Raw genomic sequence first — 14,477 nt, forward strand, 5'->3', positions numbered from 1 at the left:
GCAGCAGCTCACAGGATTATGAGGACGCTTATATGATGAGGTTTTAAATCTCCTCTCTGGAAAAGAAAGACTGAAATATTTTCCAGCAGCAGCAGCTTGTTAAAGAGACCGACAGAGAGAGGGAAAGGAAGCTGCAGGGCCCGGCTGAGCCTCGGAGTCCCCCCGGCTGGGGCCCCTCTCTTGACGGCAACACGTCATGGAACATTCCCGGAACCAGCCAGCGCACCACCCACCATCCTTCTCTCTCTGCCTCTTTCTCTCTCCCATACAGACACACAAACACAGGAAAGAAACGATGAGCAGAGAGATAAAGTCACTCTACCGAAACAATAACTCTGTCTTTGACACTCAGTCTGATCTCAAGACTCAGACCCTCCAGAGTCCTGGACCTGCGGGAACCTTTAAATGTCAATCCTGCTGCAGCCACACGGAAACACTTAAGTGTGCGCACTAAGGTCACAGCTCAAACTCACACCTGAACCCTAAACGAGCCTCTGTACAGATTACAGCAGTGACATCGCGATGTTAACGCAGAGAAACTTTCTGGACTCGGACCACATCAGGAGCGTGCGCGGGGGATCTGTGTCCTCAAAGCGCGTAAAGGCAGAAAATCGACCTTCCAGACTCAAAATCACACCATCACACATTTCCAGGCTTCCACTTTCACAGCTCCAGCCCCCACCCTCTCCTCTCTGCCTGTATATCCTATCTCTCCCCCGGCCTTGCAGCCAGCCCGGCCGTGCAGGCTACTGCAAATTCCTCAGGATATTACGCAACAGGGGTAATCTGCATGCAATGCAATGCGTGCCCGGGGTATTCCCCCTGCATAGCCGTGCCCTTATAAGCTAAACAAAAGATCAAGAGCCATGAAAATAGCCTCTAATGTGAGACAGGGCGCAGAAAAGCCCGCTGTCACTGAGATATGTGTGAGAATGTGTCCGCTTAGGTTTCGCTTCTCCTCCGCGGTTCTTACCTTCAGTCTGCGCTCCGGCTGCGCGCCTCCGTCTCCGAGCGAAATGACAACAAGCAGCCCGGTGACAGCGATCCGACTCCGGACGGGCTGACACCTCTCTGATCGTCCGTTAGAAACACTCAGGAGGAAGAGGAGGTTAGAAATCCACAACAGTCGAGCGGTGAGCCATGGAAACGTCGCGGCGCCGCGGAGGAAAAGTTGCGCGTAAAAATGGAAGGAATCCTTTCCGACCGGATTTCTGCTGCCGGAGCTCCGCTGCTGCAGTCAGACAGCAAATGTGTGCGCCTGGCTGTGTTGTGAGTGTGTGTATGTGTGTGTGTGTCAGGGTGAAATCAGGAGACACATACACACACACACCCGTACGCACACGGGGGTTATTCCAAACGCCACTTCCCAGAATAGCAGCACAGCAGAGAGGGAGAGCGAGAGAGACAGAGCGGCAGAGAGCGAGAGGGAGGGCGTGTGTATGTGTGCTTCTATGTGTGTCTATAACAGTGTGTGTGTATGCGTCCGTGTGACGTCGTCGGATCCCCCAGCGCGCAACCAGGGCAGAGGGAGGGGAGGGGAGGGGAGGGGAGGAGGAGCAGTGGCCGAGGAGGAGGCTCTGTCTGCCGGCACAGAGGGAGCAGGATTCCCCGGTCACCTCTGGAGCGACGTGTCTGTCTGCCTGCCTGTCTATCTGCACGTTTAGCAATAGAAGGAGACGTGACAAGAACACACTCTGCAGCACTACACGATTATATCATGTGATTGCACTTGCAGATATAACCTTCATATAAAATAAAGGTAAACAGAATTACGCAGCAGTGTGAAAGAGGTAGGGGAGATAGCAAAGGAAGGACAGGATTCATGAACAAAAGGACAAAAATACAAAATGAAAATACATCTAGAAATAAATCAGTTTATAATACTTCAGTGGAGACAAGTGAAAAAAAAATTACCTGTCCATAACAAAACGCATGCATTTAATAGGGACATAACATTTGTTAAGATTATTCTGATCGTAGCATTTTGAGCAATAGAAAAATCTATGTCTTATCAGAAAAATACACTGTGTCTGCAGCTGTTGTAAAATACTTGATTTTGATTGGTCAAAACTCCACAAAAACAGAAAAAGTGACACCAGAGATAGTTTGATCAAACATCAGATCCAAGTGGCAACCCTGATTCTAAACACATAAAACCTATGTAGAAGTGTTGAAAACTGCAGTTTCTGGAGTGTCCACTAGAGGCTATCTGCAAAAACAGCAGAAACCACATACACGCACATTCAAAAAGCAAATATTTACAACAGAAAAAACATGTTTACAGCCTGGTTCAAAACATGATTTTGTCTAAATAGATTATTTTTCCATTAGCGCACACTGTACTGGGGAGGAGATATAACCAGTTATTTATGAATAGGGGTGGGAGAGAAAAAAATGAAAATCGATATACAAGCATTTTGGTGGACAATATCAGTATCGCGATTCTTTGTCAAAAAAATCACTTTTTTAAGAAAATTTAAATTCTTCATTTCAGCCTTTGTTTATATACTAGATCTGTTGTGCATTTTATGGGGAAATATGTCCCCTGATGTAATCTGTAGACATTACCATCATCATTTAACTTTTCACAAGGTCTGGTGATAAAAAAGGAAACTAAAATCGAAGATTAATAATTTAAATCAAATCAGCACCCCAAAAATCGTAATAGAATCAAATCCCAAGAATATATTATCCCAGTGTTATTTATGACGATATTAAACTGACCAGTTTTGACTGTGTAAGAGGATTGTTGATTTTACCGACAGGTGGGCACCCTGTTGCTGTCAGCGAGGAGGCTGAAGTCCCACCTCTTTACCTCATACTTACTAGAAAAAAGCTTGACTGAGTTCACATTTTTCAATTTGGTAAATGTCAACGATGGGTTTCAAAACTGTTACGTCACAGAGACTGCACAAGGTACTGATCGAATCAATCCACAATGAGGAGTTGGTCTCTTTCCCATCTTTTTCATCTGACTTTGGAATGTAACAAACATCAAGGAACATAAAGTAACGTAAGGAACATTAAGAGATTGAATGGAATGGAGCAGGATGCTTCTGATTGGTTGAAACCCTCAACATCAAAGACAACACTGAGGACAGAAAGGTCAACAGAAGCTCACCTTGTCATCACCAAAGGGCAACATCTGGTTTAGGAAAATTAAGCCTAATTAGAAGAGCTAAAAGTTGCAGTTCACCTTGAATTTGCTTGAGGCTGGCTGCAGAAAGACTAGAAAACACATATGCACCAAGTAAAAAAAATAGACTTTATTACATTAAAACACATATTTACAGCCTGGTTCAAAAGAACAGTTTGGGTCTGAAATGCTAATTACCCTATCCTCACGCACTGTCCAATCAGAGACGCAGCTCAGCTTCTATAGCTGTCAGAAAGGAAGCTTAAAGCATATCCAATATGGCCCCATCTAACAACTGGCTTCATTACTCTGTATCAGGAACAGACAGGTGACTATGTTTCATATCTTATACGGTCTATAGACATCACCTGCTCACATACATTATCCCTCACAGAACCTATCATCAGACATTTTTCCCATTGTTTCAGATCATCTTTTTGTAATGATGTGAAAGTGTATGTTTTTAGCATGTTCAGCAACTCCTGGTGACTCAATCCACCTGTGACTCACACAGTGCTACAGGAACATGTGCTGCAGGTGTGATTAGTCCTGGCTCCATGAACAGCCTACACATGTGATCCATCAGGTGATACAGTGTGAGGAAGAGGAGGTGAGAGGAAAACATATGTTCAAGTGTCTCCACAGGATGGCACAGGATGCATGTTTCTGCTGCCTGCTCCATCTGCACAACAACAACGATCCATCCTATTCACCTGCGAACAGATTCACACACACATATACACACTCCAGCCCTGAATCCTCTCATCTGTGAAACACGTGTAGGAATACAGAGGAGCTGGTTTAAGTGTGTCTCCCGTTAATAAATTCAATCAGGCCTGGTAAACTGTGTTTTCCTTTGTACAGCGGCCTGCAGCTGCCTCTTTGTGTTCGTAAACCACATCAGCCTCTGGAAACGCCTTTTAGCAACAGGTGGCACGTTTGATGAGCAACAGGAGACAAAGCATCCTGTACCTGGAGGTTTGTGCGTCCCGTTAGATCAAACATCACACTGAGGTGTAAGATACAGCGAGCAGCCTGTGACATAACATCCTCTGAGACCATGAATCAGAGCTCTCTGCAAAGCGCTCTCATTGTACCAGGGAACACTTAATGACACGTAATGGTCAGATAAACATCTCAGAGGCATCGTCCATTCATAGCCTGGAGAGAGGTTATCTAAGACCAGGGACACAGGCAGGCTTGAATCAGGGGTACGGACAGATTGTCGTTCTGCATGGTGCTCTTTGATGGCAGGAACTTTCACCAGGAACTAGGAACCTTTTCAGGAAATGGCTCGTCTTTGACTCAACCCTCCTCTCTGAATCCAATCACTCACAGCTCAAACAGAAACACTGGATTAACAACATGTACTCATTACTCTTTAACAAAAATGACAAAAATCTCTTTGTTCCTCTCTTTGTTTTGGATTTATTCCTCTCTTTTTGTTTGTGTTGTTGCAGTACCCTGAGTGGCCACTGGGGGAAAGTTGGCAGTAGGCCCGAGTGACTTGCAGTTTTCCTCTGGTTAATCCTGCCTACAGAGCAGGATTAGGAAAAGAGAGAGTGAACACAGCAGCAGGTCTCTAAGAGACAAGTGTTCACTGGAGTTAATTTAAGAACAACAGGTCAACAAGGAAGTCGGTAAACAGGATAACCACATTCTCCCTACAGGGGGGCACTTTGTGTCAAACACTAAATTAATACAATAAATTATTTCATTCATATGAGAGAGGAGATGCTGGAGCAGCATTATTTCTGTAGTCACAGTACCACTATATCAATGATTGTTAAGTTGTTTATATTATTACCTCTGAGTAAGCTTGCATGGACATGAGTAACCTGGTTTGGATCAGGTTTTTGGATGTTAGCATCATATCCTGACTTCAGAAACCAGGAAAAACTGGCGCCAAATTTTGGAGTTCTCTACACTCTTGACTTATTCATTAAACTTTTGTGTAATTAAAGAACTAACTGAAGTATCTTAATTTAATTAATTTCTTTATTTAATTTCATACTACAGAGTTTATTATTGTTGTTGTTGTTTTTTTAAAGATTTTTTTTTTTTTACAGTTTTATCATCTTACCTTTTTTTATTTTTTTTACCTACATTGGTTTTGTTTTTAGCCTTTTAATTTAGTCCCAGTGTTTTCTCAGCTCAGCTTCTCTTCTTTTTTTTGTTTCTGGACTCTTTTATTTTGAAAGTTTTCTTTTTCTGTAAGCAAAATGTGCTGGGAGAGGGGGGTTCTTGTTCACTGCTTATTTTATCATATTTCTATTTATTTTTTGTTGATGTGTAGCAGGTTGTGTTACATTCTGAGAACTGAGGAGGGCTTTACTAATTAAGTGAGATTAATTGATTTGTTCTCATTGATTTATGAAAAATGTATTCAAACATGAAAAACAGTTCCTCCAACTTCAGTGCTACTAATATGAAGTTAAGTGCCCCCCAGATAAATCTGTAGTATCACAAATATCGTCTGTGTTTAGAGATGATGATAGTGTCAGCAGGCAGAGGTCAAAACTGTCAGTTGCTTTTAGGCAGATTGATTTGATTTGACATGTGCAACCAGGTTGAACCTGGGAACATTCTGCTGTAATAAAGCAAGCTAACGTACAGCGGTTATGGGATGAGTTTGACCAATCAAAATCCAGGAACACTGACAGCTGATAGATGGGGATGATACAGATGACTAAATGAATGATACATATGAAGGAGTGAGCAGCTGAAATCGATACAGAGAATATCAACCCAAGCATCTGGTCTGACCCCATCTTTAATGTCCCAATGTTTAACCACATCTGTGAGATAAATCCTTAAACTCAGAGAGAAAGTTTAAACTGAGCGTCCTCCATCTCAGCCCACAGGCTCACTTATCCTTGGCGTGTGTGTGCCTGTGTGTGTGTGTTTGTGCTGGCCAGCGATAAGTGGATTAACGTCTGCTGTTTCCCATAAGAGGCTCAACGGGATGTGACCTCATCACAGGTGACCCCGGAGTCCCCATGGCGACGCCGTGGCAACACAGCACCATAGCGACGGAGCACTGCAGCAGCAGCAGCAGCAGCTTCTGAAGTGGCGATTTGCATCTGCTTTTCATATGAAGACCTGAAGCATGCTCTTCTCTCTGGGTTTAGATGGATGAGACTGAGACAGTCGTGTTGTTAATGACTGAGGAGAGACTCAGAGACACGAGTCGTTACTGCAACGATCTGAAACATCACCACGCCTGTCCCTCCTCAATCTGTTGTGTCATCTTCACGGGTGTGACAGGATGTCAGTTCGGTGTTCCTCTGATTAATGTCTCCTAAGTTTGATTAAATAGAAGCATCATGATGCAGATTAGTCAAGAGTCGAGCTTTGTCATTCACTTTCTGTTTCTCCTGCTGCTGCTCTCCATACTTACTGACAATCCCCTCTCCTCTGTCTCTAACAGCTCTAGATCTGCTTCAAGTCACCAATTCTGACTTCACCTTGCACTTTGTTGAGCAGGTAGCATACAGCGGGCTGATCAAAGCCTGTGCACACGTGGTCATGTGACTAATCCTCCAAACATCAGCAGAATGATGGAGCTTGTTACATAAATGACTCAGAGATCATCTCCGTCCACCGAACCGAGCTGCCAAGGACACAAAGATGAATTCAGAGCCAATCTTCTCCCCCGACCAAGTGTGGATTGAAGGAACGAGCGTGGCCACAATCCCAGGAAGTGAGTCATGTGTCACACTCTAACACGTCCCCGTTCCTTCACATCCCCAGACGGAGGCTCTAAAGCTCCTCATTCCCTGATTTCAGTCACCGTGCAGTCTGAAGAAAAACAACCACCAACGAGGAACCTGCTGACAATCTACGGGAAGTTCTGAATAATCCATTACATCACAAAAGTGGACACACACACACACACACACACACACACAGACACACACACACACACACACACACACACACACACACACACACACACACACACACACACACACACACACACACACACACACACACACACACACACACACACAGTGCCTCAGGCTCTTGTCCCGCAGTCGAACTGTAACGCTCTGCAAGACAAAGCACTTCTGTGACAGCTGACTGATTACTAATGCTTACTCATACAGACACACATTCACAGAAACACACACTCAGGCACACACACACACACACACACACACACACACACACACTCAGAGGCACACTACCACACCTAGTTTCCCACAGACTGATTGAGAGAAAAAGTTGTGCTAACACTCTCTTAAACATTGACACACACACACACACTAACACACATTTCAACGCTGTGTATCTTTCCATCTTGTGGTCTTTGTTACTTTTATGACGCCACATTAATCCTCGTCATACAACCACACACACACTCACACTCACACGGTCATCAGTGTGTTGAGGTGTGGCCCTGGAGTTATGTAACTAATGGAGGGCAAAGGTCAAACTACCTGAAAGATAACACATGGAGGAGGATATCTTACATCTTTATGAGGAGTGTGTGAGCTCAGAAAGAGAAAGAGAAGGAGAGCACAGCACACACATTGTCACAGTGCAACTGTCAGCATTGTAGCTTCACTGGATGTTTGGGACTAAACAGCTCCCCCTGCTGGTCAGCACGCACTAAGGCAGTGTTGATGGAAGCTTTTAAAAATTAAATTGAAGATTTTAGCTTAATAAATCCTTTCTTAAGTTATTTGAGACCCTTTACTCTTAAAATCTTAACTTCTCTTTGTAACATTTTTTCTCTCTGTGCACTGTAGCTACTAAATAGAAGCATAGATTAAAGGCTAGAATATTTACTTATGTTTTTGGGAGAGCTTGTCTGTCTGTGAACAACATAACTCAAAAAGTAGCCCATAAATCTTGATCAAATTTTCAGGAAATGTTCAAAATGGGATAAGGAAGAAGTGGTTAAATTTTGGAGGTGATCTCTATGAGATAGGGCAGTTTTCACCATATGGGTATATAACTCCATGATAAATGGTCGGATTGCTTTGTAAAACAATACAAGACAAGGTCACCATAATTTCTGACAGATGTAAAAGTATGATCCAGAGATCCTGGCAACATTCTGCATACTAAGATCCAGAATATAAAATAAGTACTGGGTCATCATAATTTTCAACACTGTTAGGTAACAAATTATTGTACAAACTTGCAACTAACACCAAATTGTAGCAGACAGTCTGCTGAAAGGGAGTATAACATTAAAGTAGGACTAAAGTGTTGCGTGACAATCACAATATGCTTGGTGGAGGTCCACGCTCTATGGGCGCTTTTCTAGTTATTACAGCTTTCACTCTGTATGCAAAAGGTGAGTTGAAGAAACTTTTTGCTCTTTTCCAGTCATTTAGCTTTAGTAATCCCAGATGTGTTTGACTACTCTCTAGTAGAAAGTCATTTATTGGTCGCCTTGTAATAAGAGCAATACAAACAAGGTTTAAAGTTATCAGTCATGCACCTTTCCCAAAAAATACACCCCTTTAAAAAACCAAAGTTAAAGATAATGTCTCAGGAAATAAACAGAGTATCATTTCAACAGTGGCAGGACTACCAGAGGAGGCTGAGGAAGTTTTGATGGTATGTCCCTCAAGATCTTCAGCAACTTCTACAGCTGCATCAATGAACGCAGCTTGACCAGCTGCATCACCGTGTGGTATAGCAGCAATATTTCTCTGAAACGCCTGCAGAGAGGATCACTTAGACTCCGCTCAAGCCAGAGATACAGGACTGTGAAATGCAGGACCTCTAGACTCTAAAGCTACTTTTTTCCTACTGCCACCAACTCCTAAACAACTGAATGGAGTGTAGTAATCACATGCTTTTGAAATTCTATTTGCCTCATTTTGTATATTTAGTATATTTTATATGATAATATTTTTGTCTATTGTTACTATCTTGTTGTTGCAATTCATTCTGGACAGCAAAGAAAGAATTTCATTGCACATGGAAACACGTTTCTTTACTGTGCATATGACAATAATCTTTGAATCCTGTAGCTAAATATTTAGGGAGACATCCACCTCCTGTGGCCTTCATTATAGCAGAGTTTTATTGTGCTTTTTATCTGGGAACATATTATGATTCCTGTGTTACGATTTCTTCAGACCAGCCCAAAAGAAGTCACAGAGACCAGATGGATTAAGTTCTTGTGGCTTCTAAATGCACCAAATAAATCAGATTTATTAAATGTGTTGCACCGAAACCTTTAGATTAATGTTTCCTGTAAAACAATAAAGAAATGTGTTCTGTGTAAGGTCTAACGTAGATTTCTACACTCTGCAAGTTTTTTCTTGTTTTTAAATATCTTGGCATTATATCTAAAAAAACATATATGACACCAGTCTGAAACAGCATTATGCTGTCTTGATTAAAATGGATAAAAGAAACTTCCAAACCTTTGAATGCTTCAGTCTGACCTGTCGGCTCACTCTCTTCACTGATGCTGATGGTTAGAGATAAACACAGTACAAGGTTCTTTAATTCAGAGAATCAAGACTTGAATGTTTTTAAATTCTGGGACATTTAACATCTGCAGTTACCCAGGACATCACAACCCAATCTGTACAACATAAACTAATTTAACTGGATTAAACTGATGTACAGACTCATCTTCAGACAGAGTCCTCACAGAAACCATCTGTTGATCCTCAAACTGTCAGCTCAGGACACAAACAGCTTCAGCAGATTCAGATGATGTAAGAATGAAACAGTGTTAGCATTTGGCTAACGTTAGCCTGGGGAGCACAGCGTCATTAAAGTAATAAAGTGAAGCTCACCAACAGTTACAGCTGCTCTGAGCCGTTTTCATCTTCGTCTTCTTCCTCTTCATCATGTTTGGTTCCACTGGTTCTCCTCCCTGTCAGCATGATCATACCTAAAGTTTCAGGCTGCAATCACTGCCTCCATTTTCTTTTTACCCTCACAACAGGTGTATTATAAACTTTTTTTTTTTTTTTTTGATATACAGGTTTATGTTGATCCTGTTAGCTCAGGCAGAGACAAACTGACTGCATAGAAACTGTAGACTCTCAGACAGATAGCTCTGAGCTAATGTTAGCCCTGCTTTCAATGTACGGTGGCCCTGAAGGGGCAAACATTTTAACTGAACTAAAAAAAACTATATCACAAGACACACACACCAAATCTGTTTCATGAAACACTCCAACATTTCTTCACACATAAAAATATATATCTAAAAAATAAAATAATAATAATAACTAATAATAAATACACAACATATTGAGAAATACTTCAATGATTTAAATGTGAATAATTTTTGTTTGGTTACAGAAAGATTTATTGAGTGATAAAAATGTTTACAAAGTACATTATTTATGAAACATATAAATATTTGTGAGCATGAAAATATATCACTGAAAGAAAAAAAAATCATAAACACTAAAAATAATCATAAAGTTTTCATTAAACACTTTAATATTTTTTTAAATAACAAACATTTCACACTAGAACACTAGAACATTTCTTCACACCTAAAAATATATATCTAAAAAAATAAAATGATAACAACTAATAATAAACACACAACATCTTGAGAAATGCTTCAATGATTCAAATGTGAATAATTTTTTCCTCTTTTTTTGTGAATCAATTTATTGAATGATAAGATTTAATACAAAGTACATTATTTATGAAACATATAAATATTTGTAAACATGAAAATATATCACTGAAAGAAAAAAAATTATAAACGCTGAAAATATTTCATAAAATTTTCATAAAACACATGGATATTTTTTCAAATAATATTTTACTGAATAAAAGACACACATGATACACAATCATTTTAAAAAATGAAAATGCTAGGAAAAAAAAAGCTAGTAAATATTTTACACAACATTTTAAAATACAAAACCTTAAAATGTCTCTAAAGTCGCTAAAATATTCAAAGAAATTAAAATATTTAAAGAACACTGAAAAACAACATCAAATATAAATGGCACACTTAACACTACTCCAAGAAGTATTATGGGGAAAATATTTATATATAATATATATATGAGATGTGTATATTTATACATTAGAAAATTTATTGTGAGTTGCTTTACTACTTTAACAATATTGAAAAGATAGAAGTGATTCAGGCTAATGTGGGCCTTTCTCTGTGGAGTTTGCATGTTCTTCTGCATGAGAGGGTCCTCTCAGGATACCATAACGATCTTCAACATACCAAAAATATAGTCTTCAGGTTTATTGGTGACTCTAAATTGCTTGTAGATGTGAGTGTGTGTGAAAGGTTGTGTGTCAGCCCTGTGACTGACTGGTGAGCAGTCCGGTGTGTACACTGCTTCTGGCCCAAAGACAGCTGGGCCAGGCTGCAGCCACCTGGACCCTGAACTGCGTAAGTGGTATGTGTTAGAGAATGAACAGTTGTGAAATAATGAAAATAATCCAACTTGTTTTATTCTTTGTCAATGTCAATACATAATTATTTAATATGGTACCTAAGCTACTTTTCCATCTAACTGAGAAATAAATTTAAAAAACTGATACAGATAAACACATTCAAGCTGAGATTAATTTACAATAAAACAATATAACTCACATGAAGCTATAGGACATCTTTACAGGCCCAGAGATCCAGATATATACTTTGATGATTAACACTTCAATAGATGGATAATATTTATTGTGAAAAATAATCATCCTGATTTATCTCAAGTCAGTCAGGGTCATGTTTCTTACTGTATGTTCTGACAACAACACAGGGCATCTGTTTCTGCTTAGAGGGGAGGCAACATTATGTAACACACCCGCCTGTAACAGTCAGCAGAGTTTCCACTGAGAAGGAGGAGAGGAGGAGAAGGAGAGGAGGAGGAGAGGAGGAGGAAACATGCCGCTGCCAACTCCTCAGAGATCCCACAGAGCGGGCATATTGTGTGTGAGTGAGTGTGTGTGTACGCTCACCCCTCTATGAAGTGGTAAGCTGACGTCCAGGCTGGTACAGGGAGGCTTATTTCACAATGGGAAACTTTCCACACACACACACACACACACACACACACACACACACACACACACACACACACACACACACACACACACACACACACACACACACACGCACACACACATGCACACACACAGGAGGGTCAGAATATTTAGTCCATTTTCCACAGAGCTCCTCCAAACCTCAAAGCGCCTCATTAGAGAGCAGAGGCTGTTTCTAACCTTTAATAAATGAGCAGACTAGTCCTTTAATGAGAGTCTAAATCCTTCAGATACTCCTGAACATTGTCTGGATCAGGCCAAACAGGGCCTTACATGTTTAACAGATCTGTTCTTTGTGAATATTATGTGCAGAGAAAGTAAAACACTGAAAATATGAAACTAAAGGACTTTTAAGAAACTGTTTCCTGTTTTATTTTGAAAGTTACCCTCATTTCCCATTCACCTTTTTCCTATATTCAGACTCTGTCTTTGATCACTGTTTTTTGATACATGCACCCATTCTTTTTGTATTTGTTTTTAAGAAATAAGACTTTTGAATTAGGATTTGGACTCTAAAAATGCTTAACTTCCAGACAAAAAGAAGCAAGACTGAAAACTGGCCCTTATCACTGTAGCCACTAGAGTCACCCCCACTGGTCATTTGAAGTGCATGTTTACAGCACCTCTGCATTGGCTGTACTTGAGAAACCACTTTTCATTTTTCCCAAAATCATAAAAAATACAGAGAAATGCACGATCATAAATGTGCAGACTTAAAAGTGAGCAACACACCTTTGTTTATGTGTGCAGCAACCTCAGTGGGAGGCCTGTTTCTTTACTAGTGTGTCTCTGAACACTCCCAGGTTTGATCCCTTTAACAGCCACAGTCATAAACACAGACAAAGACATCAGCGTGCAGCTTGTCCATCTTCATGTTAACATCCAGAAACAGGCTGCGTGATGTAAACCTTGTGCACGTGTTCATCCATCCATGAACCTGTGAGAGCAGCTCGAGCTGTTCACCATGGAAACAGCATCATCTCTCTCCTTCTCTCTCCTCCTCTACTGCGGGTCCATCAGTATCCCCTGTAACGAAGCACTTAGGTTTATTTTAACCCACATATCTGTGACGTCTGCAACCTTCAACAGCCAACATCAAGAGTTTACACCTTTTATATCAGACAGTGACAGTAGCATGGCAGGAGTGGGACCAGAGTCCATCATGAAGGGGAAAGTGTCCCCTGTGTGATTTTAAGCTGTGTGATTGGCTGAAAGCTAAGAGGATTACTGACAACAAAAAAAATGTACATTTCATCTATTCATTTATTTTATTAACACGTATAACAAATAAATGTATGGATAGCCTTAATATCAATTTAAAATTAGATACTGGACTGTTATCAATTATATTTACACAAACTTACTGTTGTTAGAAATCAGAATCAGTTTATTATTACTGCCAAGTAAACACCTTAGCAGACATGGAGGTGAAGTAGTGTACCTCATGGATCAGATGTGAAATAGAGAATAAAGGAAAAAAATAGCACTGGCTGCTCCTTGGTGTCAAAAAGTTCATATGTCAGGTTAAAAAGAGAAACAATATAAAAATTGCATTAGTGTATTTCAATTACCATTCTAACTACCAATCTGTTTGACTCAGTGTACACCCTATTCTGTCAAGTAGTTACATCATGTTTTATCTTCAGTTTTGTCAATTTACCCTCAGATTAAATGCCAGTAACCACAGTTCTCTATTTCGTTGCAAGAGGACTCACTTTAAGAAGTTACTAAAAATGCTAAAAATACACTTTTTCACACCATTATAATGAGCTGATCTTAAAGAATGTGGAGATATCTGTTAATACTGTGAGGGATAATGTATAGTAAGTTCTGTTGACCTTTCTGTCCCCAGTGTTGTATTTGGGTTTCAACCAATCAGAAGCATTCTACTCAATTCCATTCCCTTGATGGTTCTTGGTGTTCATTTATGTCCCTATATGTTTCTTTACGATTCTTTTTGTCCTTTATGTTCCCTCTTTGTTTCTTAATGTGGGTTACAATGAAAATGACTAAATCTGAAATGAATAAGAAAAAGAATTCATGACCCCTCCTATTTCTATTACTGATATTCTGGATTACTTTATGGATTTTAAAGGATAGTCAAATTAAGCCTCGGCTTCAGCCTGCTCCTTTTTTGGTTACAGAGTTTGTAAAAAAAAAAAAAAAAATGTACAAGAATGTTAATTATACATTTTTATTTTTGTTTGTTATTTTTGTAATCTAATTCATATTCTGTACTGGAGTTTGTAACTGAAATAAAATACTCGTCACATGTTAGTTTTGATGCCGTACATTGCTAGAGGCCAAAATACAGACTCAACCTAAATTTGTTCTT

The 14,477-nt window shown here is 40.1% G+C and overlaps 1 protein-coding gene across 1 annotated transcript in view; it reads right to left on the reverse strand.

The window, feature by feature from the left end:
• hivep2a (HIVEP zinc finger 2a) overlaps positions 1-1,366 on the reverse strand; it is a 108,371-nt gene extending 107,005 nt beyond the window's left edge. The window contains exon 1 of the mRNA XM_074684733.1: positions 974-1,366. The gene's annotated coding sequence lies outside the window, so the exon portion shown is untranslated. The remainder of the gene's footprint in view (positions 1-973) is intronic.
• Positions 1,367-14,477: the final 13,111 nt, after the last annotated feature.

This window comes from Halichoeres trimaculatus, unplaced genomic scaffold, assembly GCF_033239565.1.
Source record: "Halichoeres trimaculatus isolate MK-OKI-2021-1 unplaced genomic scaffold, fHalTri1.1 fHalTri1_scaffold_13, whole genome shotgun sequence".
NCBI classification, from domain to species: Eukaryota; Metazoa; Chordata; class Actinopteri; order Labriformes; family Labridae; genus Halichoeres; species Halichoeres trimaculatus.